Source organism: Gorilla gorilla, chromosome 1 (genome assembly GCF_029281585.2).
Source record: "Gorilla gorilla gorilla isolate KB3781 chromosome 1, NHGRI_mGorGor1-v2.1_pri, whole genome shotgun sequence".
NCBI lineage: Eukaryota > Metazoa > Chordata > Mammalia > Primates > Hominidae > Gorilla > Gorilla gorilla.
In genome coordinates this window covers 239,365,073-239,389,737 of record NC_073224.2, presented here as the reverse complement: position 1 = coordinate 239,389,737, position 24,665 = coordinate 239,365,073, and the positions used below count along the sequence as shown (strand labels likewise).

Here is a 24,665-nt window from a genome sequence, read left to right as displayed (position 1 = left end):
GAAACTCCACCAAAAAACAACATTTTAAGAAAGTTTACAAATTTGTGTTGCGCTGCAATGCGGCCCACAGGCCTCAGGTTGGACAAGCGTGATTAGGCATTCATACAGCAAATATTTATTGAGACCTACTATGTACCAGGCACTGTCAGGGGATATACCAGGAAATAAAACATGAAGTTCTCTACCCTCATGGAGCTTATATTTTAGTGGCTACTGACAATTTTTTGCTTTTATACCAAAAATTCTAGCTAGGAGTTTTTGAGCATTGTCTGTCTTAAATATTTTGCTTTTATAACTAATTTTATAATAAGCATTCTCTTATTTCTTCCTTTGGATAAATTTCTAAAAATAGACTTGCTGGAACAATTATTTTAGAAATGCTACTTTTATACTAAAAATAATAACCCTTTATCATATATATTCCTAACATTTTTCTAATTTTCCTGCCTTTGAACTATAGTTCAGAGGCCCCCAAACAGGCATCTTTTGCTGTAGATATGTTCTGAATGCTTAAGTAGATATCTTTTCATAGCTTATAGCCTTACTGTCAAACTAAGAAACTCTTTACCTACAGCTGGATTGCCAGTTGATCCAATACCTTTTACATGACAAACCATCCATTCCCAACTGATTGTAAATGCTACATTAACCATAAATTCCCATTAATTTATAGATCAGTATCTAGACTGCTTTGTTCCACTTACCTATAATACTTATTAAAAAAATCTACTAGGAAACGTTCCCCCTTTTCTTTCTTTAGAACTCCCCTCAAATATTTACTCCTCCAAATCAAGTGACATCTTGAAAATATTCAAGCACATGCATATAGGAATACTGCATTCAAGTTCCGTATTTATGTCTATCTATTCAAGTTCTCTTTCACCTCTTCAATAATGCATCTAAAGGTTCCTTCATATAGTGTGTGTGTGTGTGTGTGTGTGTGTGTGTGTGTGTGTGTGTGTGTGTGTGTTTTTGAGACGGAGTTTCGCTCTTTTTGCCCAGGCTGGAGTGCAATGGTGCGATCTCAGCTCACTGCAACCTCCGCCTCCCGGGTTCGAGCAATTCTCCTGCCTCAGCCTCCTGCGTAGCTGGGATTACAGGCATGCGCCACCACATCCAACTAATTTTTGTATTTTTTAGTAGAGATGGGGTTTTACCACGTTGGCCAGGCTGGTCTCAAACTCCTGGCCTCAAGCAATTGACCTGCCTCAGCCTCCCAAAGTGCTGGGATTACAAGCATGAGACACCGTGCCTGGCCATGTTTTCCCCTTTTTAAAAGTGAAAAGGTTAGCCGGGCACAGTCGCTCACGCCTGTAATTCCAGCACTTTGGGAGGCCGAGGCGGGTGAATCACAAGGTCAGGAGTTCAAGACCAGCCTAGCCAAGACGGTGAAACCCCGTCTCTACTAAAAATACAAAAAAATTAGCCAGGCATGGTGGCGGGCACCTGTAATCCCAGTTACTCAGGAGGCTGAGGCAGAATTGCTTGAACCCAGGAGGTGGAGGTTGCAGTGAGCCGAGATTGTGCAACTGCACTCCAGCCTGGGTGACAGAGTGAGACTCCATCTCAAAAAAGAAAAAAAGTGAAAAAGTTTTAGGCCTAACAATCATGAAACAAATGCCATTAGTGTATTTGCCTAAGAACTCAAAAAATCTTCTGAAGTTAATTTCTATAAAGAATAAGTTATTTACAGCCAGGCGTGGTGTCTCATGCCTGTAATCCCAACACTTTGGGAGGCCGAGGTGGGGGGATCACGAGGTCAGGAGATCAAGACCATCTTGGCTAACAAGGTGAAACCCCGTCTCTACTAAAAAAATACAAAAAAATTAGCCGGTGTGGTGGCGGGCACCTGTAGTCCCAGCTACCTGGGAGGCTGAGGCAGGAGAATGGCATGAACCCAGGAGGCGGAGCTTGCAGTGAGCTGAGATCACACCACCGCACTCCAGCCTGGGCAGCAAAGCAAGACTCCTTCTCAAAAAAAAAAAAAAAAAGAATAAGTTACTTACAAAAAAGAAAAGCAAACTTACAAAGACCAGAGGCTCTAGCCAGTCCACTGCTCCTTTATGTTATCTGACCATTCATTATCTCAGACACTTACTACTGACTTCTTTAAGAATCCAAAAAACAGCATTTCACTAGAAGGTGACAGTCTTGTTTCAGCTAACCATTCATGCCTAAGAGCTTAATTACAGGGTGGACCTCAACTCCCACCTTAGTGTCTCTCAGGTGGGAGGGATGAAGTCAGAGAAAAGGCGGTGCAGCAACAGCAACACAGGTCCATCAGGAACTGGAGCTTTTCCTACTGTCCCTGCTTCCTCCCCCCGTGAATCCCAACAATCACAGACACAGAAATAGTAAGCAGGAAAAAACGAGGAGGTGGCAGTAGAGGAGCCTATTTGTCTTATCACAGTTATTCATCACGTAGCTGGTTCCTCTTTTCTGCCTCTTCTTCCAGATGACCCAACTACCCTCAAACTGCCCTCCCAACCCCGAAAGAAAGTCTCTGATTTTGTAATAGGTCAACATATACAAAAACTTCAGAGCTATTTATATTCCATTTATCAAGGACTACCTATGCTAACACACTTGTACAACACAACTTGTAATGCTGCTTTGCTATGTCTTCAGATTCAAAAACAATCTTTCCTTTTTTTTTCTTGAGACAACGTCTCACTCCGTCACCCAGGCTGGAGTGTAGTGGTACAATCTAGGCTCACTGCAACCTCCACCTCCTGGGTTCAAGAGATTCTCCTGCCTTAGCCTCCTGAGTAGCTAGGATTATAGGCACCCGCCACCATGCTCAGCTAATTTTTGTTTTTAGTAGAGACGGGGTTTCACCATATTGGCCAGGCTGGTCTCGATCTCTTGACCTCAAGTGATCTGCCCGCCATGGCCTCCCAAAGTGCTAGGATTACAGGCGTGAGCCACCGCACCAGGCCCAAAGACAATCTTATGTTTTTGTTTGTGGGGTTTTGTTTCTGCTTTTTTGAGACAAGGTCTCACTCTGGCACCCAGACTGGAGTACAGTGGCATATCATAGCTCAGTGTAACCTCAAACTCCTTCTGCCTCAGCCATCCCAGTAGCTAGGACTACAGGCACCATGCCCAGCTAATTTTGTTTTTTAAACTTTTTGTAGACACAGGGTCTCACTACATTGTGCCCAGGCTGGTCTAAAATTCCTGGCCTCAAGGGATCCTCGCAACTCAGCCTCCCCAAATCCAGAGATTACAGGGATTATAGTTATAAGCCACTATAACCAGCCCGTCTTGTTTAAAAATCAAATCCCTCCCTATCAAACTCAGCTTTCTGAATCGCACTTTGTCTTTTCCAAAACCTAATATTCTGAGCTCAGCAGACACTTCCTTATGCGCTGTTACGCATGTTAGTGTTGCTGGAATTACAGTAAGAATAACCATCTGCCAAGAGCCAGTTCAACCCATTTCTGATATAAAAAGCCATTTTAGCACTTTGGGAGGCAGAGGTGAGTGGATTACCTGAGGTCAGGAGTTCGAGACCAGCCTGGCCAACACAGTGAAACCCCGTCTCTACTAAAATTACAAAAATTAGCCGAGCATGGTGGCACACGCCTGTAGTCCCAGCTACTTGGGAGGCTGAGGCAGGAGAATCACTTGAACCCGGGAGGCAGAGGTTGCAGTGAGCCAAGATTGCACCACTGCACTCCAGCCTGGGTGACAGAGCGAGACTCCATCCCACAAAAAAAAAAAAAAAAAGGCAATCTTATACTAATTCAAACCGCAGTCTACCCTCGTAAGAGTTAATAAAGACAGGTCTATCATGTGTTTCATGTCACAGCCAAATTGCTAACTAGACTCTAGAGCTGCATACTGAGCAGAACAAATTTTTAAGCCACAAAAATCGGCTGACAGAAAAGGTCACGTGACCATTTTAATTTAATCCTAATAGCTGGCAGCAATGATGAGCCAGGCCCGTGAATAGAAAGATAGATCAGAGGCCGGGCGCGGTGGCTCACGCCTGTAATCCCAGCACTTTGGGAGGCCGAGGCGGGCGGATCACGAGGTCAGGAGATCGAGACCATCCTGCCTAACACGTTGAAACCCCGTCTCTACTAAAAATACAAAAAATTAGCCAGGCGTGGTGGCGGGCGCCTGTAGTCCCAGCTACTCGGGAGGCTGAGGGAGGAGAATGGCGTGAACCTGGGAGGCGGAGCTTGCAGTGAGCTGAGATTGCGCCACTGCACTCCAGCCTGGGCGACAGAGCCAGACTCCGTCTCAAAAAAAAAAAAAAAAAAGAAAAAAAGATAGATAGATCAGAGAGAACCCCCAAGCCATCCACTTCCTCTGCCAGCTGATTCCCACCTACATCAAGCTAGCTTGGTCTTACCCTGCAGTCATGGAACAGCAACAGCAGCGGCACCTGCAAACTCCTTAGAGCTGCTTTTTTGAGACAAAGTCTTGCTCTATTGCCCAGGCTGGAGTACAGTGGCACAATCTTGGCTCACTGCAACCTCCCCCTCCCGAGTTTAAGTGATTCTCCTGCCTCAGCCTCCCGAGTAGCTGGGATTACAGGCGCCCGCCATCACACCTGGCTACTTTTTGTACTTTTAGTAGAGATGGAATTTCACCCTGTTGGCCAGGCTGGTCTCAAACTCCTGGCCTCAAGCGATCCACCTGTCTCGGCCTCCCAAAGTGCTGGGATTACAAGCATGAGACACCGCACCCAGTCATGTTTTCTCGTTTTAGAAAGTGAAAAAGTTGGCCGGGCACGGTGGCTCACGTCTGTAAGCCCAGCACTTTGGAAGACCAAGGCAGGTGGATCACGAGGTCAGGAGTTCAAGATCAGCCTGACCAACAGGGTGAAACCCCGTCTCTACTAAAAATACAAAAAAAATTAGCTGGGCGTGGTGGCACACACCTGTCATCCCAGCTACTCGGGAGGCTGAGGCAGGAGAATCGCTTGAACCTGGGAGGTGGAGTGAGCCAAGATTTCACCACTGCACTCCAGCCTGGGCGACAGAGACTCCATCTCAAAAAAATAAACAATAAAATAAAATAAAAACAGAACTCTCCACTGTTGCCCACATCACCCTCCAACTACTGAGCTCCTTCTCTGAGCCCTCTAGAGCAACCTTCTTTAAGTCGTATCTACACAGGTGGTCTCCTCTTCCATCTCCTATGTTTCAACTGACTCCAATCTGGCTTTCACTCCCTACCGTGAAACCAAAAGGGCTGACCACCTAGTACCTGCAGTCCTTAAATTTAAGGAACCTTTGGCCAGGTACAGTGGCTCACACCTGTAACCCGAGCATTTTGGATAACATTAAGGCCGAGGCAGGTGGATCACTTAAGGCTAGGAGTTAGAGACCAGCCTGACCAACATGGTGAAACCCCATCTCTATTAAAAATACAAAAATTAGCCAGGCGTGGTGGCACACACCTATAATCTCAGCTACTCAAGAGGCTGAGGCAGGAGTATTCCTTGAACCTAGGAGGCGGAGGTTGCAGTGAGCCCAGATCGCGCTACTGCACTCCAGCCACGGCAACAGAGTGAGACTCTGTCTCAAAAAAAAAAAAAAAGTAAGGAACCCTTTCCCCACCCCCATTCACCTGACTCCTCAACTGCACCCTACACTGTCACACCCCACCTCTCCGTGTCTCCTCGATCTAACCTCTAATAGCTGGGCACCCCACCTCTCCTTTTAACAACCCCTCCACTGACCATCACAAAAACAGAAAGACCAAGACTTCCAGACTGGACTCCAGGCCAACATGCTGTTAGCCAGCAGTTGGCACTTAGTTGCCCTATACCCATTTTGAGCTTCAGATGTTCAAGGCATGGCTCTGCACAGCCAACAGATTTGCCTCCCCCCAGTGCTCAACATCACCACCCTTTACATGTGCAAAGCACACACACAAATCATCCTGGCCTCCTTCCTTTCCCTACTCCCCTACACCCGGTCCATCAGCAACCTGGCTGACTCTACCACCCATTTCTTCCCATTTCCTTAGTCTCCATCCTCAGCCAAACCACGCCATTTCTCATCAACAGTCTCCTTAAAATGACCTCTGTCTCAATCTGTGCCCCCGACAATCCATTTTTCATTCAGCAATCTGAACAATCTTTTTTCTTTTTTTTTTTTCTTAAGACAGGGTCTCGCTCTGTTGCCCAGACTCGAGTACAGTTGCGTGATCATAGCTCACTGCAAACTCCAACCCCTGGGCTGAAGCGATGCTCCCTCCTCAGCCTCCCCAGTAGCTGGAACTACAAGTGCATGCTACAATGCCCAGCTAATTTTTTCTTTTAAGTAGAGACAGAGTCTTGAACTCCTGGGCTCAAGCAATCTTCCTGTCTCAACCTCCCAAACTGTTAGGACTATAAGCATGAACCACCGCACCCAGCCTCAACAATCTTTTAAAATTCACCTTTTGTCACTTGATGCTTAAAATTTTTCAACGGCTTCCCACTGCATCAAGGAAAACATCCAAGCTCTCTGCCAGTTTGAAAACTGTAGAGAATGCATCATCTGCACGAGGACCCTCACCCGGTATAAATCAAGACTGTCCTGGGCAAACTGGGCCTCTGGCACCTACCTGAGGCCGTGTGGCCAAGGCCTGGCTTCCACCCCTACCTCTGCCCTACAGCTTTGCTCCTGTGTGCTGAGCTTCACCCGCTGTCCCTTCCACAGGACCTCTGCTGAGCTTCGCCTGCTGTCCCTTCCGCAGGGCCTCTGCAATCACTGCCCTCTCCACCTGAAGCATGGGGGCTCCTTGCCTACCTGGTTCCTTCTCATCCTTCAGGCCTTCTCTAAATACCCTAAACCAAGTGCCCTCTCCAACCAAGTGCCCTCTCCACCCAACAGCTCACAGCACCTACCACAGGCCCAAACTTCGCTTCTTCCAGTTCGCCATCTCCCCACAGAGAATGAACCACCAATTGCAACTTCTCAGTACTCAACCGTCACCAAGCACAGTGTCTTGCTCAAAGTAAGTATTTGGTAAATATTTGTTAAAGAGTTCACTCCATCCCACAGATACCATATTATTAACTGGGCATCCTAAAGCAGGAAGTTCTTGAGGTCACACAGTATAGGAAAGGCTGTGATGAAAAATGGCCACGGTTTCTGCAAGTCCCACCATCAAGGACCAGAGTCTATCTCCTACTCTCCAAGCCTGTGCTAAGCCTTGCTTTTTTTTTTTTTTCTTCATTTTCGGTAGAGATGCGGTCTCACTATGTTGTCCAGGCTGGTTTCAAACTCCTGGCCTCAAGCCATCCTCCCACCTTGGCCTCCCAAAGGGCTGGGATTACAGGCATGAGGCAGCACTCCTGGCCTATGCTAGGCCTCATAACTTGCATTAAGCAAGGGAATGCAACAGAGGTGACACTGTGACTTCTAAACATGTCCTCAAGTAGCCTGTCAAACTCTGCTCCTGCCCTTATGGAATTCAGCCACTATGGGAGGAAGCCTGAGCTAGACTGTTGGAGAAGCAGGCTGAGGAGATCAGAGGCACCCTGGCTGAAAGCCCACGTGGGTGAGGCCAATGGGAAGCACAAGCCAGCCTACCTGCCAACTGTTAATTGCCCTTGCTAGCGTGGCCAGCACAGTGAACAGAGATGAGCCCTGCCCACATCCATACCCCCCCTACATGATGATGAACAAGGACTTACTGTTTGAAGTCGCTTCATTTTGGGGTAGTTTGTTACCCAGGAGCATATAACTGATGTAAGGCCATGACAATATGCTCTTTTTAAACTTGGCACCGAGACCAGACGCAGTGGCTCACACCTGCAATCCTAGCACTTCAGGAGGCCGAGGTGGGCGGGTCACCTGTAATCCCAGCTACTCAGGAGGCTGAGGCAGAAGAATTGCTTGAACCCCAGAGGCGGAGGTTACAGTGAGCCAAGATGGTGCCACTGCACTCCAGCCTGGGTGACAGAGCAAGACTCCATCTTAAATAAACTTGGCACCGAGAGTGCTGGACTGGACAATCCTCCATGGTGGAGCAGGATCCCTGTGGCACACCCCAGCTGTCACAACCACCAATGTATCCAGGCAGGCAGCGTGGGGACTAAATACAAGAGGGAACACATACCTGCCTCTAGGGGACTCAGCGCTTTCACAGGGGAAGGAAAGATTCCCTGCTTTGGAGGCATTCTTTATGTCTTCTCATTGACTTCTGATCTAGGTTACTGGTCCCCAAGGACAGTCAGTGGAACAAATGCTGGCAGCAGCCTCGATCCATCCCTGTGGAAGCTACCAAGGACAACACTCTTCAGTTACCACAAAAGAAATGACTAGCAAAGCATAAACACAACGCGCCTCCTGGCCAGGTGCGGTGGCTCACGCCTGTAATCCCAGCACTCTGGGAGGCCGAGGCAGGCAGATCACATGAGGCCAGGAATTCAAGAGCAGCCTGGTCAACATGGCAAAACCCTGTCTCTACTAAAAATACAAAAATTAGGCCGGGCGTGGTGGCTCACGCCTGTCTGTAATCCTAGCACTTTGGGAGGCTGAGGCGAACCGACTGCCTAAGCTCAGGAGTTGGAGACCAGCCTGGGCAACACGGTGAAACCCCGTCTCTACCAAAGTACAGAGAAAGCCGGGCGTGGCAGTGTGCACCTGTAGTCCCAGCTACTCGGGAGGCTGAGGCAGGAGAACTGCTTGAACCTTGGAGGCAGAGGTTGCAGTGAGACGAGACTGCACCACTGCACTCCAGCCTGGGAAGCAGAGCAAGACTCCATCTAAAAAAAAAAAAAAAAAAGTACAAAAATTAGCTGGGCGTGCTGACACACGCCTGTAGTCCCAGCTACTTGGGAGACTGAGACAGGAGAATTGCTTGAGCTGTGAGGCGGAGTTGCAGTGAGCTGAGATGGTGCCACTGCAGTCCAGCCTGGGTGACAAAGACTGACACCCTGTCTCAAAAAAAAAAAAGACAAAAAAAAATTGCCTCCTGAGCTTTGTTCTGTGAAGCATCCAGAATCCTCATAGCAGCGGTCGCCAACCTTTTTGATGCCAGGGACCGGTTTTGTGAAGGACAATTTTTCCACAGACAGAGGGGATGGTTTCGGGATGAAACTGTTCCACCTCAGATCATCAGGCATTAGATTCTCATAAGGAGTGCACAGCCTACATCCCTCGCGTGTGCAGTTCATGACGGGGTTCACGCTCCTATGAGAATCTAACACTGCCACTGATCTGACAGGAGGTGGAGCTCAGGCGGGAATGCTCGCTTGCCCACCTCTCACCTGCTGTGCAGCCCGGCTCCTAAGAGACCACAGCCCAGGAGCTGGGGGCCCATGCTTATAAGACATTTTATCTTTTTCGGCTTTTTTTTTTTTTGGAGACAAAGTCTTGCTCTGCCTACCAGTCTGGAGTGTAGTGGTGTGATCTCAGCTCACTGCAACCTCAACCTCTCCAGTTCAAGTGATTCTATGCCTCAGTCTCCCAAGTAGCTGGGTCTACAGGTGCACGCCACCACACCCCACTAAACTTTTGTATTTTTAACAGAGACGGGGTTTTCACATGTTGGTCAGGCTGGTCTCAAACTCCTGGCCTCAAGTGATCCACCCGCTGTGGCCTCCCAAAGTGCTGGGATTACAGGTGTGAGCCATCACACCTGGCCAAGGACACTTTACCTTTTTCTATTTTGTTTTGTTTTAGAGGCGGGGTCTTGCTCTGTCACAGGTTGGAGTGCAGCGGCACAATCATAGCTCATTGCAGCCTCAAACTCCTGGGCTCAAGTGATCCTCTCATCTTGGCCTCCCAAAGTGCTGAGCTTACAGGAGTGAGCCACTGCATCTGGCCCCTTTTTCTATGTAAATTATCTTACAAGTTTCTTCAACCTCCAACAGAGACTTCATTTCACAAGGCTGGCCACAAGGGGAATGGGAAGACATGGAACACAGGAGAGCTAGAAACACAAGGGGCGAAGGATGAAGCTCTAGGAACTTCAGCAGGTTCAACAGTGTCCCCCCCAAAATTCAGGTCTACCTGGAACCTGGGAATGTGACCTTATTTGGAGCGTCTTTCCAGGTATGATTAGTTAAGTTAAAACGAGGTCATACTGAATTAGGGTGGCCCTAATCTAATAACTATGTCCTTATAAGGTGAGTAGAGACACTGAGAAAAGCCCACGTAAAACAGAGGTAGAGAGTGACTCCTCTACAAGCCACACTGCTGGCACCCACCAGAAGCGAGAAAGAGGAAAGGAAGGGTCCTCCCTTGGAGCCTAAGAAGCACTGGGGCCCTGCCAACACCTTGATTTCAGACTTCTGTCCTCCAGAACTGAGGGAATCAATTCATTCTGAGCCATCCAACTTGTGATGATTTGCTACAGCAGCCACAGGAAACTAACATTGTGTCATTTCTGAAGACCTTTACTAAGCCAGAACCACAAGGGTAGAAATCAAGTGCCCAGATCAGCTTGGAGAAGGACTTGTTTTTTTTTAATAGAGACAGGGCTGGAGTGCAGTCGTACAATCAGGTCACTGCAGCCTCGAACTCCTGGGTTCAAGCAATCCTCCCACCTTAGCCTCCTGGATAGCTGGGACTACAAGTGTACACCATCAGGCCCAGCTAAGAAAAAGAGACAGCAAGAGAGAGGACATGCATGTGCACACGAGAGAGAGAGAGAGAGAGCATGAGCGTGCGTGCCCACGTGCACGAGCCAGTGAGCAAGCGCGCACACATGCAAAAATGGGGCCTCACTATGTTGCCTAGGCTGGTCTCAATCTTCCCACCTCAGCCTCCCAAAGTGATAAGTGTCATAGGCATAAGCCACCACACCCAGTCAATGGAGAAGCATTTCAGGAATGAAGGCAGAGTCAAACACCATCAGTAGTAGCGGTACTGGAAGCTAACACTTTAAGGTCTTGCTTGGCTTGAAGCTAAGAATTTTATTTGTAGCATGTCATTCAGTCCTCACAACAATCCTGGAAGACAAGAAAACTAAGGTAGAGACGTTCAGTAACTTGCTCCAGACCTCAAATCTGAGTTGGCAGAACCAGGATGTCCAGCACGTGGATTCAGGTACAAGAAATACCACTGATATCTACATAATTACTAATCATGTTTTCCAAGATTAATGACATTTGGAAACAATTACAAAGTAGAAAAATCACAATTTTAAAAATCTATATATACAGGCCGGGTGTGGTGGCTCATGCCTGTAATCTCAGCACTTTGGGAGGCCAAGGTGGGCAGATCACTTGAGGTCAGGAGTTCGAGACCAGCCTGACCAACATGGTGAAACCCCGTCTCTACTAAAAATACAAAATTAGCCAGGCGTGGTGGTGTATGCCTGTAATCCCAGCCACTCAGGAGGCTGAGGCAGGAGAATCGCCTGAGCTGGGGAGGTGGAGGTTTCAATGAGCCGAGATCGCGCCTCTGCACTCCAGCCTGGGCAATAAGTGAGACTCTGTCTCAAAAAAAAAAAAAAAAAAAAAATACACACACACACACACACCCACACACACACAGAGTGGGACCCCCAATCCGAGGAAAAACATTTCTATACACACATGCATGAGAGATACAAAACACTAGAAGAAATATAATAATCTTACATGGTTATTTCCTGATTGAGAGATTATAGATTTTTGCTTATGTTCCTAATTTCCCTTTTTTATAAAATTTTATTTATTTTTTTAAAAATAGAGACAGGGTCTAGCTGTGTTGCCCAGGCTGGTCTCAAACTCCTGGCCTCAAGTGATTCTCCTGCCTCAGCCTCCCAAAGTGCTAAGATTACAGGCATGAGCCACCATGCCCAGCCCCTAATTTACTACAATGAACATTTTAGATATTTTTATTAGCAAAATGAAGAAGCTGAAAATAAAACTGAGACAACAGGAACAAGATCTCTAGAGAAAGGATAGGATAGATGGTGGAGGCAATGGAAACAGACTGCCTGTTGGGGAGTTTAAAGAGAGAAAAACAAGAAGAGTGGCTAGAACAGATAGCAAGATTAACTGGGTGTTGAGTTATATAAGATTTAGGCATGTTTGAAGGTATAATAGAGTAGCCACCGACAAAACTGTTGGTAACTGTTTTCCAGTGGAAAAATGTTCCTTTTACTAACATAGGAAGAGGCAAATGCAGACACAGAAGTCTTCTCAGATGAATGAGGAGAAAGACCAGCAGGTCTATAATGCATAGGCTCCAGGAGCAATGACCCAAGAACCAAGTTCACTGTCACCACGGCCAACTGCCTAATCTCCCTGTAGATCCAGTCATCTGTAAGATGGAGCTATTAACAGCACCTATCAGAGCTGATGTGAGGACCACGCAGTAATAGCATAGTTCCCAGCACGGTGCCTGGTGCAAGAAAGATACCCAACAAATGCGAGCTAATGGCACAGGCACCTTCAACAGGGCAAAACGCAAGTGCACCAACTGCCATGGGAGTGTCAGGCGGAGGGACCGGAAGGCTAAGGTTGTAGGGAATTTATTTCAACAGGAAAACCTTCAAGTACCTCTCCCAATACACTTTACATAATATGTATGCCAAGCGGGGATTAACCAATTTTCCAGGACTTATTTCAATTCCAAGTCCAAGCACAGCCCTGACCTGGGGCTTCTCCTGCCTGGAACCCTCTTTTCCCAGATGTCTGTCTGGTTTGTCTTCTCACCTCCTCCTACTCTTTCCTCAAATGTTTTGACCACCCTTTTCAACATGGAAGCACCAGCAATGCCTAGAGCCCTACAGCAGACTCGTCCGCCATCTTTTTCGGCACACAGCCTTTTCCACTGTCGCATAGGTAACGTTCCTCTCACCAAGGCAAGTTGGCATCTCTTATTCACTGCCCATCACCTGCCTCTCCTTGGCACATCTTTGGCCCTGAATACGCATTTTACGAAAGATCTCTCCCCTCTTCCCCTTTATGGGCGCTGCCCTCTCAGTATTCCCATCTAAAATCCATGCAGACAGAGCCTCCCCTAGCCCCACACTTCTCTCTCCGACTACTTTCCTACAAGACTCTCCTCACCCCACTGGAACTCACTGGCCCTCAGCAATCTCTACCACTGACGAATCCATCTCCAACTTCAGACCATTCCCTCTGCTCTCAGAATACCTTCTGTGGGCTCCGCGACACTAGTGCTGAGAGTCTCCCAAAGTCTGGTCACTCCTTTAAGTGTTTCTCTTCCTCTGCACATCCCTAACACAAGGGCCTCTTCTCAAGCTACACCAACGGGTCTTCACCTCTGACAAATCTCTGAGTTCTCCTCCCCAGGAAAAGGCACAATCCTACAGTACTGCACATGGGGGCAGGGATAAGGTGCCTGTCTCCAGCTGAGAACTTCTCTGGTCCCCACAAGTGCCCTGGGCCTGGCCCATTCTCTAAACCAGCGCTGCTCAGATATTTCGGCTCAGGCCCCCTCTACATCCTCAACTATTGAGGACCCCAGGGGCTTTTGTTTATGAGGGTTTGATCTATCAATATTTACTGTGCTATAAATTAAAACTGAAATGTCCTAAAAATGTTTATCATTTGAAAATAAGCCCACTGCATGTTACCATACATAACATTTTAGAACAACTACTTTCTAGGCCGGGCGCAGTGGCTCATGCCTGTAATCCCAGCACTTTGGGAGGCCGAGGCGGGCAGATCACGAGGTCAGGCGATCGAGACCATCCTGCCTAACACGGTGAAACCCTGTCTCTACTAAAAATACAAAAAATTAGCCAGGCGTGGTGGCAGGCACCTGTAGTCCCAGCTATTCGGGAGGCTGAGGCAGGAGAATGGTGTGAACCCAGGAGGCGGAGCTTGCAGTGAGCCAAGATCCCACCACTGCACTCCAGCCTGGGTGACAGAGTGAGACTCCGTCTCAAGAAAAAAAAAAAAAAAAAGAATAACTATTTTCTAAGAAAAATAATCTGGTGAGAAGCCATATTTTACATTTTACATTTATCTTGTCTGCCTCAACGGGAGCAATGGATCTTCACATCGTGTCTGCTCTCAGCCTGCTGCAATACACAGTTTTAGCTGAAGTCTAAGAGGAAAATTCAGTCTCACATAGATATGCAGTTGGAAAAAGAAAAGAGCTGTTTTTTTTGTTGTTGTTGTTGTTTTTTAAGACATAGGGCCTCACTCTGTCACCCAGGCTGGAGTGCCATGGTGCAACCATAGCTCACTGCAATCTCAGCCTGCCAGGCTCCATCAATCCTCCTGCCTCAGCCTCCCCAGTAGATGGGACCACAGGCACGCACCACCATGCCTCGCTAATTTCCAAATTTTTTGTAGAGATGGGGTCTCACTATGTTGCCCAGGCTGGTCTCAAAATCTCAGCCTCAAGTGATCCTCCTGCCTCGCCCTCCCAAAGCACTGGGATTACAGGTGTGAGCTACCACGCCCAGCCAAGAACAGTATTTCTATAGAATTTTTATTTTATTTTTATATGTCAACACAATGAAAAGTCAAATAACATCTTAATACGATTATGAAGGCCGGGCACAGCGGCTCACGCTTGTAATCCCAGCGCTTTGGGAGGCCGAGGCAGGTGGATCCCGAAGTCAGGAGATCGAGACCACGGTGAAACCCCGCCTCTACTGAAAATACAAAAAATTAGCCGGGCGTGGTGGGGGGTGCCTGTAGTCCCAGCTACTCGGAGAGGCCGAGGCAGAACTGCGTGAACCCGGGAGGCGGAGCTGGCAGTGAGCCGAGATCGCGCCACTGCACTCCAGCCTGGGCGACAGAGAGAGACTCCATCTCAAAAAAAAAAAAAAATATATATATATATATATGATGATGAAAATAGTTCTGACTAAGTGAATTCCTGAAACTGTCTCAGGAGCCCCCAGGGGTCCACGATCACACTTTGAGAACCACTGCTCTAAGTGACCACTGCTCCCCAAGACTTCAATCATCACCCAAATGTTGCTAACTCCCAAAGGCCTGCCTCCATCCAGACCTATCTTCCAGAGCTCCCCACTCACAGGCACAGGAGTCACTACGTCAGCATTTACTGTGTACCGTTTTAGGGGCTGGTCTGCAGTGAACCAGACTGCCTGTGTCCATGGAGCTTAGAAGAAGTGGGAAGAGCATTATCAGGCTACGAAGACAGAGTGGGGTAAAACAGCAGAGATCAATGAGATCAGAGCACACCCTCGGAGGAAGACATACATGACAAAGGCCTGAATGGAGAGAGGGAGTGAACTGTGCAAACACACAGCCAGGAGTTTTCCAAGGACAGGGAGGAGAAAGTATAAGGCCTGCTGTACCCTCGATGCAAAACATGAGAAAGCCTCAGAGACTCCTCAAACCCAACACGCACAAACTAAACTCATCATGCCCCACAGCCACCCAGAGGGCAGACGGAAACCTGTGGTCATTTACATCTTTCTCGCCACTCTCGCCTTCCCTTCGGTCACCAGGTCTTATCAATCGTCAACCTGGTCCAGACCCCTTTCCTCTTCTACGGCAGCTTTGCCAACTGACTAGAGTCCCCTCCCTCCCCTGAGCACTCTACGCTCAACTACCAAGTAATGATCCCCATCAGATCAATCTCCTTAAAACTCTTTCAAGGCTTCCTGGAGCTCTCGAGGTAAAAGTTCATTTTTTTCTTTTTTTTTTTGAGTCTCACACTGTCACCCAGGCTAGGGTGATCTTGGGTCACTGCAACCTCCGCCTCCCAGATTCAAGCGATCCTTGTGCCTCAGCCTAATGAGTAGCTGAGAATACAGGCGTGCGCCACCAAGCCTGACTAATTTTTATATGTTTAGTAGAGACAAGGTTTCACCACGTTGGCCAGGCTGGTCTCAAACTCCTGACCTCAAGTGATCCGCCCGCCCTGGCCTCCCAAAGTGGTGGGATTACAGGCATAAGCCACTGTGCCCGGCCTCAAGGTAAAAGCTCTTTATCCAGGCTGTAAACCTTTTGGCTTCCAGTTCTAACCACTCTCCTAGCCCTTTGGAACTTCCGTCCCTGGATGTGCTGTGCTCTTATGCGCTTGATAAATAATTACTGAGCACCTGGCACACAACATTGTGCGGGGTGCTGGAGACAGCGAAGGAGACCAGTTGGTTGCCGGATGAAAAACACAACATCTCATCAGCCAAGGATACACTCCTCCCCTCCATCCCCACCTGCCTGCCAGACAGACTCCAATTCAGGTCTCAAAGCTTTTTTATGAGAAGCTGCCACTAAACTCTGGACAGGGTGGTGTCCCTGGGAGCCACAGCCACTGCCCTCCGCTCTGTGCCTGCGTGTCAGGCTCCCTATTAGACCATGAATTCAGCAAGGCCCTGGATCACATGCATTCTACTATGGCTCACAGCCTCAGCACCCAGTAAGGTGCTAAGTTGGGGCCAGGCACAGTGGCTCACGCCTGTAATCCTAACACTTTGGGAGGCCAAGGAGTTCAAGAGCGGCATGGGCAACAAGGTGAAACACCATCTCTACTAAGATACAAAAAAAATTAGCCAGGCGTGGCGGCATGCACCTGTAATCCCAACTATTTGGGAGGCTGAGGCAAGAGAAGCGCCTGAACCTGGGAGGCGGAGGTTGCAGTGAGCCGAAATCGTGCCACTGCACTCCAGCTGGGTGACAGAGCAAGACTCCAACTCAAAAAAAAAAAAAAAAAAGGGGGGGGAAGGTGCTAAGTCAACATCTGTTAAACAAATCACCATTACAGTTTTTATAAAAATAAGTGGAAAATATTTAATTATTGTCCCTAGTCAGCAAATCAAGGGACGTCAACAAATTTTGGTGAAATTCAAAAAAATCTAGCTTCATAAATGGGAGGAGGAGAATTATCTAAAAAAATGAACATACATGGGCAGGGCGTGGTGGCTCACGCCTGTAATCCCAGCACTTTGGGAGGCCGAGGCAGGCAGATCACGAGGTCAGGAGTTTGAGACCAGACTGGCCAATATGGTGAAACCCCGTTTCTACTAAAAATACAAAAATCAGCTGGGCATGGTGGCGGGTGCCTGTAACCCCAGCTACTCTGGAGGCTGAGGCAGGAGAATTGTTTGAACCCAGGAGGTGGAGGTTGCAGTGAGCCGAGATCATGTCACTGCACTCCAGCCTGGGTGACAGGGCAAGACTCCGTCCCAAAAAAAAAAAAAAAAAAGACATAAACTTACCAGTTTTCAAAATGAGGCATAGTTCAAGATTACTCTACAAAGGTAAAGGAAAGCCTTTAAGAGCAGGTTACTGTGGCTCACATCTATAATCCCAACATTTTGGGAGGCTAAGGCAGGAGGATCACTTGAACCCAGGAGTTGGAGACCAGCCTGTCTCTACAAACAATAAGAAAAATTAGCTGGGCACGGTGGCATGTGCCCGTGGTCCTAGCTACTTGTGAGACTGAGACAAGAAGATCGTATAAGCCCAGGAGGTCCAGGCTGCAGTGAACCATGATCATACCATCACATTCCATACTCCAGCCTGGGTGACACAGCAAAACCCTGTCTCAAAAAAAAAAAAAAAGAAAAAGAAAAAAAAAACCTTTCAAGAAAAGATAAGGATGTGAGAGATTTAGTAGAAAGTAAGGCAGTAAATAAGTGATAGGGATTTGCAAAGATAGCTAATATGCATGTTCCACACCCTGAATTAATATTCTTCTGGAACCATGGAGAAAAAAAGAAAAATCTCAGTAAACTGTCATCTTGTAACATTTTGTAACCTTGCCATAAAAGAAATTTTTACAAAGCAAGGCGATCAGCAACAGAAATGGCTAATCCTTGCACTGAGCTCTGTTATCAGTGCCTGCATCAGGACTCATTTAATCCTCACAATGACCCCATGAAGGAGGTTCTAGGAGCCCGTTTCACAGATAAGGACAGACACAGAAGTCCTAACACTGCAGCTGGCCTAAATCAAGGCAGGCTCAGGGAGGACAGAAAGCTCCTGTGGAGTGGAAGGGTAGAAGTTGAACTGATCTTGATTTTCAGTGCGAATAAAAGTCCTAACACTGCAAATCAGCCAGTGAGGCGACAGAGCTGAGCTGGGCTCTAACTCAGACAGTGCCAATCCTTTTGAAAACTACTGAATTTCTCTCACTCCCTAGATTTTAGGAATTATTTTAAAATTCCTATGAGAAATTTTCTGAAACCTATTGTAGACTCTTTTGACATACTCATCTAATTAGAAAGTGCCCGGACTTTTTTTTTTTTTTTTTTTTTGACCGAGTTTCACTCTTGTTGCCCAGGCTGGAGTACAATGGCACAATCTCGGCTCACCGCAACCTCCGCCTCCCAGGTTCAAGCGATTCTCTTGCCTCTGCCTCCCGAGTAGCTGAGATTACAGGCATGTGCCACCATGCCCGACTAATTTTTTTTTTTTTGAGATGGAGTTTCCTTCTTGTTGCCCAGGCTGGAGTGCAATGGCACGATCTCGGCTCACTGCAACCTCAGCCTCCCGAGTAGCTGGAATTATAGGCATGCATCACCATGCCTGGCTAATTTTTTGTATTTTTAGTAGAGATGGGGTTTCTCCATGTTGGCCAGGCTGATCCACCCGCCTCAGCCTCCCAAAGTGCTGGAATTACAGGCGTGAGCCACCGCGCCTGGGCTAATTTTGTATTTTCAGTAGAGACAGGGTTTCTCCATGTTGGTCAGGCTGGTCTTGAACTCCCGACCTCCGGTGATCCGCTCACCTTGGCCTCCGAAAGTGTTGGGTTTACAGGCATGAGCCACCACACCCAGCCCAGATTTTTTTAAGCTTTATTAACTACAACACTCAGCAGAAGTTGAGTGTCTGTAATCAACATAGGGAATATATTTTCTAAGTGCTACAGGACTGCACACAGACATGCATGGAGACATGATTACCCACTAGTAAACAAGAATACATTCCACTGATGCCCTTAGTATTCCCATTCTTTTTTTTTTTTTTTTTTTTTTGAGAGACGGAGTCTTGCTCTGTCGCCCAGGCTGGAGTGCAGTGGCGCGATCTCCACTCACTGCAAGGTCTGCCTCCCGGGTTCACACCATTCTCCTGCCTCAGCCTCCCAAGTAGCTGGGACTACAGGTGCCTGCCACCATGCCCGGCTAATTTTTTTGTATTTTTAGCAGAGACAGGGTTTCACTGTGTTAGCCAGGTTGGTCTCGATCTCCTGACCTCGTGATCTGCCCGCCTGGGCCTCCCAAAGTGCTGGGATTACAGGCGTAAGCCACTGTGCCCGGCTAGTATTCCAATTCTAACAGGTGAATGAATTAATACATAAAGTCCTCTCTTGATATAATGCATTAGTAAGTTTGGAGCAATGAATTATTAAATCATAAAAATATTTTATCTATGGCAAAATAGGTTCAACAAAATAAACTTAAAAATTAAGCTGGGCACGGTGGCTCACACCTGTAATCCCAGCACTTTGGGAGGTGGAGGCGGGCGGATCACTTGAGGTCAGCAGTTTGAGACCAGCCTGGCCAACATGGTGAAACCCCATCTCTACTAAAATAAAATTTTAAAAAATTATCCGGGCATGACGGCGGGTGCCTGTAATCCCAGCTACTTGGGAGGCTGAGACTGGAGAATCACTTGAACCCGTGAGATGGTGGTTGCAGTGAGCCGAGATTGCGCCACTGCACTCCAGACTGGGTGGCTGAGTGGGACTCTGTCTCAAAAAAAAAAGCTTTCAGCATTCCACTAATCCACTAGCAAACTCAAATGTCTATAGATTGTCTCTATTTCTTCAAAGTTCTAGAACAAAATGCATAGCTTTGAAAGAGGTGGTGCTCTGTCCCTCTCCCAGAGCAGCTGATGTGATGTTGCATTTCTCTCTCTTCATACACACTCACTCCCGTATACGTTTGCCCTGCTTTTTCTTTCAGTAATGTTGAACACTGCAGTTTCATAAATTTCTGATAGTTTCCATTTTAAATTTATTTTAACTCCTCATTCTGTGTTCCTAAACCAAACACTTAACTGAATTGCCTACTTTATAATCTCTCCAACCACTCTTAACAAATGCAAACCTGAAATCAGAATGTAAACCAGTTTAAAATTTTTTTTATTTTTATTTTTTGAGACGGAGTCTCGCTGTGTCGCCCAGGCTGGAGTGCAGTGGCCGATCTTGGCTCACTGCAAGCTCCCCCTCCCGGGTTCCTGCCATTCTCCTGCCTCAGCCTCCTGAGTAGCTGGGATTACAGGCGCCCGGCACCACGCCCAGCTAATTTTTTGTAGAGAAGTAATTTTAGTAGAGAAGGGGTTTCACCGTGTTAGCCAGGGTGGTCTCGATCTCCTGACCTCATGATCCGCCTGACTCGGCCTCCCAAAATGCTGGGATTACAGGTGTGAGCCACCACGCCCGGTCAAACCAGTTTAAAATTTTCTAAAAATTTTTGTTCCATGTCTTGTGAGACTTACACTAAATAGGGGTTTCAAAATAACATGGCCTGCCATATGGTCAAGCCAGATTTAAAAATTGAGAATATCTATTACCAATCCACTAATGCTAAAGCCAAAGTCACAGACAGTAAGAATGTAATCCAATTTAGAGACCAACATGAGCCAAATCTTTCGGGCAGAGAAAAACAATCCAACGACAAAACTATAATAAATGCCAACACTGCACTTCTAAAATAATATCAGTGTTATTCATTGAAGTATTAGCTACAAAAAGTCAACTGATGGTAGATGAAGTCTAGAGATGCCCTGAAGACCTTTTTCATCCTTTTATCAAAGCTGTTTTTAGCTACAAAGCTACAACTTTTCCAGTGGACCAACACACACATAAAATAAACCAAAAGACCCAGAAATTTTTAGCAAAGCAAAGGGAAGAGAACAAAGCTCTGGTACTTTTGCAGGATAGTACAACATCTCCTTTGAGAAATAAATTAACTTCTCAAATTCTATTTCTCAAGTGATCAACATAAATCTACCTAGATGATACAAGCTTTGAAATCAAAGTCATTGGGCATCAAAAGGATTTACAGAGGTTTTTACTCTTTTGAGACACAGTCTCACTCTGTCGCCCAGTGGCACAATCTCGGCTCACCGCAACCCCTGCCTCCTGGGTTCAAGCGATTCCCGTGCCTAAGCCTCCCGAGTAGCTGGGATTACAGGCGCCCACCACCACGCCGGCTAATTTTAATATTTTTAGTAGATACGAGGTTTCGCCATGTTGGCCAGACTGGTCTCAAACTCCCAGCCTCATGTGATCCGCCCACCTCCACCTCCCAAAGTGCTGGGATTACAGGTGTGAGCCACCACACCCAGTGGGTTTTACTCTTAAAAACAAACAACAAAACCACACACTATTCTGCAGCCTCTTGAATCTTCTAAGATTAAAATTAAATCTGAGAAAATTTACTTCAACTTTCCCACCCACCAAAAAAACAGAATTAACTGAAGATATCAAAGAAAAAAATATTTTAAAGGTATCACTGAAGAGCACTGTCAGTACTTGTCTGATGAGATAACTATGGCTCTGTCATAAATTCAGATTACGCGAGAGAAACAGCTTTTGGCCAGTGTATGTGCTCTTTTGAGAAAGTCAATTGTGAGCTGAAATTTCATGTTGGAACAGTTTCCTCTATAAGACTCATCTTGAAAGGTTCCCGCAGAAGATGAAATGTCATCCTCACACTGGGCCTGGGCAGTGCGCACTTAACTGGGAGGGGACACAGGCACCTCAGAACTTAACTGGTTTTCCAAACTCTCAATTTCTAAAAAAAAAAAATAATAAGGGTGGGGGGAGCACTTTCAGTGTTGATGAAACCAAATGCTCGTAACCTGGGACCACCGCCCAACACCTGCAGTCCAGCCTTCCCCCAGGGTTGACAGCATCAGCCTCTGGACCCTGCAGTTGCAGTTCATTTCTGCGCAGCGCTAATCGTTAGAAAATTCTGCCTTACCGGCTGGGCGCGGTGGCTCACGCTCGTAATCCCAGCACTTTGGGAGATCAAGGCGGGTGAATCACCTGAGGTCTGGAGTTGGAGACCAGCTTGGCCAACATGGTGAAACCCTATCTCTACTAAAAATACAAAAAATTAGCCGCGTGTGGTGGTGGTAGCTGTAATCCCAGCTACTCGGGAGGCTGAGGCAGGAGAATCACTTGAACCCAGGGGGGCGGAGGTTGCAATGAGCCGAGATCGCGCCACTGCACTCCAGCCTGGGCAACAAGAGCAAAACTCCATCTCAAAAAATAAAGTTCTGCCTTACCATAAACCAAGACAAAACCCACCACTCAGTCCTACCCTGGGGAGGCTCTCAGACCTGTCTCCATGTCAGTGGCACCACCTCCATCCCCAGCCTCGAACCCAGCGTTAGCAAAGAAGGAACCGCCTATCCACTTTCTTGATATACACACCTTCCCAAAGAATCCAGAATAGACTATGCATGTCAATAGCATGAAAATTAAAACCTTACTTTCAATAAAGAGCTCCTCCCTCTCCCAAAAGACTGTCACTTCAGATTAGAAAATAACTTATGCAAAAACCTTATCAATAACAATGCTTGCTCCAAAGACCTTATTCAGTATGCATAGTTCACTGGAACTTTCCACAAAACTAATACGTCCATTTGCTAATCATGAAAAATAATCTTCATATTTTCTTAATTAATAATCTCACCAGCAACTGCTTAATCACCTAATACTATTTGAGACTAATGTTATTAGATAGATAGCAACATGAAAATACAATGAACCAATGCTCCCCAAAATAAAACCATAGGTTACCATTTCTACACTATTTACCCATAAGTCCAGTACTGTACACCCTAACTGTAAATGTACACCAACTCCCTTTTCAAAACACAAATTTTAACATCGGCGTTTTCCTTCAGGAGCCCATTTCACAATCCTAAGAAAAAGCTTCCATGAAGACAGGCTGGGCACGGTGGCTAAGGCCGCTAATCCCAGCACTTTGGGAGGCTGAGGCGGGAGGATCGCTTGAGCCCCAGAGTTCGCTTGAGCCCCAGAGTTCGAGACCAGCCTGGTTAACAGGATCTCTTTTACAAAGAGATCCCATCTCTTAAAAAAAAAAAAAAAAGGCTTCCATGAAGATGAATTAAGCAAACAAAAGCTGATACTGCTTCTGCATGCTAACCATGTAATTTAACGGACACAACAAATGTTAAAATATCATTTGAATCAACTATCGATTCACAAGAAAAAATATAGCAGGTTCTTAAAAGTCAAAAGCCTCAGCCGACAGCCCTGTGGAATTTTCAACAGATCTCCCCACTCCCCACCCCCACCCCGCTTCCAGCCGAAAAGCCGATCCAGGCAAGAGGAAGACACCCAGCCTTTGTGCTATTTCCTGTCCTCTCCCCCACCTTCGGGCCTTCGGAATATCGCAAACCGGGCCCCGAAACTCGGCGCGGCGGCGGCCGCCCCACAAAGGCAGCGGTGGGAGCGCCATCTTGGCGCGGCCACCGGGCCCATTCATTCGCGGGGCCGGGCCGGGATCCGCGCAACCCCCGAGTCGACACGCGCGGGGCGCCGGCGCCGGACAGACCCGGGCCTCGGCAGGAGAAGGGCGAGGCCACAGCGCGACTGCCTCCGCGGCTCGACACAGCGAAAAGGGCCGAAACCGTTATTTTCCCATTTCCCGACGCCGCGCCCGGCTTCCGCTTTAAATCCCCACTCCGCCCGCGGCGCGCGGCCCGGCTTCCCCATTTCATTGTTCCCCTTCCCCACGCTCGCGCCCCGCGGCCGCCCGGCCCTCAAAGTCACCCCGATAGGCGGCCCGCGCGGGGGCTCCGGCCGCCGACACCGCCCCGCCTGCAGGCCCGCCTGGCCTTTGTTCTCGCGCCGCGGGCCCGAGCGCCACGTCCGGCTCCCCACGCAGGGCCCGGCCCCGCCCGACCCGCGCCCCCGGGGCCCCGGCCGCCGCCACGGGAAGCGCCCGCGGCGCACACAACCCCGCACCCCGGTGCCGAAACTCGGCCCCCAGCCTTGGGCCTGGGACCCCGGCTCCTCTCCCTAGACCCCGCCCTCGACCCCGACCCTGCACCCCGAACCTCGGACCCCAGTCCCCGGGCCCCCCCTTCGGACGCCGCCCGCCGCACCCGGGCGGGGCAGGAAGACGCGGCCCCGGCCGGCGGGTGGGGTGGGGGCGGGGCGGGGCGGGCGCCCCCAGGGCGGGCGGGTGGACGAACAGGACCCGGGTCCGGGGCTGGGGGCTGCCGCGCTCACCTCAGCGCCCTCGTCGCGGCCTGACGCGCCCACACCGCCGCCTCGGCCGCCGCTCGGCAGGTCGTCGCGCTCGGGCCGCGCTGCGCGCTCCGCGGGCGCTGCGGGCAGGTGCGCGCCGGCGAGGCTCGGTCCAGTCCCGCCGCGGCGGCTGCTCCACTCCCGACCCCGCTCCCCACTCGCCGCCCGCGCCCGCTCCCGCCGCCGCCGCCGCCGCCGCCGCCTCCGTCCGCCCCTCAGACGCCTCCAGCCATCGGGATGGGCGCGGCGGGCCCCTGCCCGCAGCCTCGGGAAACCCCACGCGCTCGCGTCACCACGCACGCCGCGCGTCGCGCGCGCTCGCCAGGCCCGACGGGCACGCGCACGCCTGTGCGCGTCCAAACCGCATCGGGCCCCGAGCGCGTGTCCGAGCGGCTTAAAGGGGCCGTGCTGCTGCCTTCGGGTACCGCTGCCCCGGGAGACCCCCGGCGGCCCGGCCCTGCGGGGACCGGGCGGGATGGGGACCGGGGCAGTGGGCCCTCGGAGTTGGGACGGGGCGGGGGGAACGCGGGCGTGGAGCCCTCCGGGGACAGGGTGAGGTTGGGTAACCGTGGGCGGGGGCTCCTC

At 48.8% G+C, this 24,665-nt stretch overlaps 1 protein-coding gene across 6 annotated transcripts in view; it reads right to left on the bottom strand.

Moving 5' to 3' along the window:
- The window catches only part of GNB1 (G protein subunit beta 1), a 105,551-nt gene extending 81,255 nt beyond the window's left edge, over positions 1-24,296 (bottom strand). For 2 of the 6 annotated variants that reach the window (XM_031007757.3, XM_031007760.3), the window contains exon 1: positions 24,063-24,295. The gene's annotated coding sequence lies outside the window, so the exon portion shown is untranslated. Of the gene's footprint in view, positions 1-8,070; positions 8,232-23,600; positions 23,721-24,062 lie in introns of those variants that run through there. The other 4 variants (XM_063705051.1, XM_031007761.3, XM_063705030.1 and 1 more) reach the window with 4 other exon arrangements.
- Between the last annotated feature and the right edge of the window lie 369 nt (positions 24,297-24,665).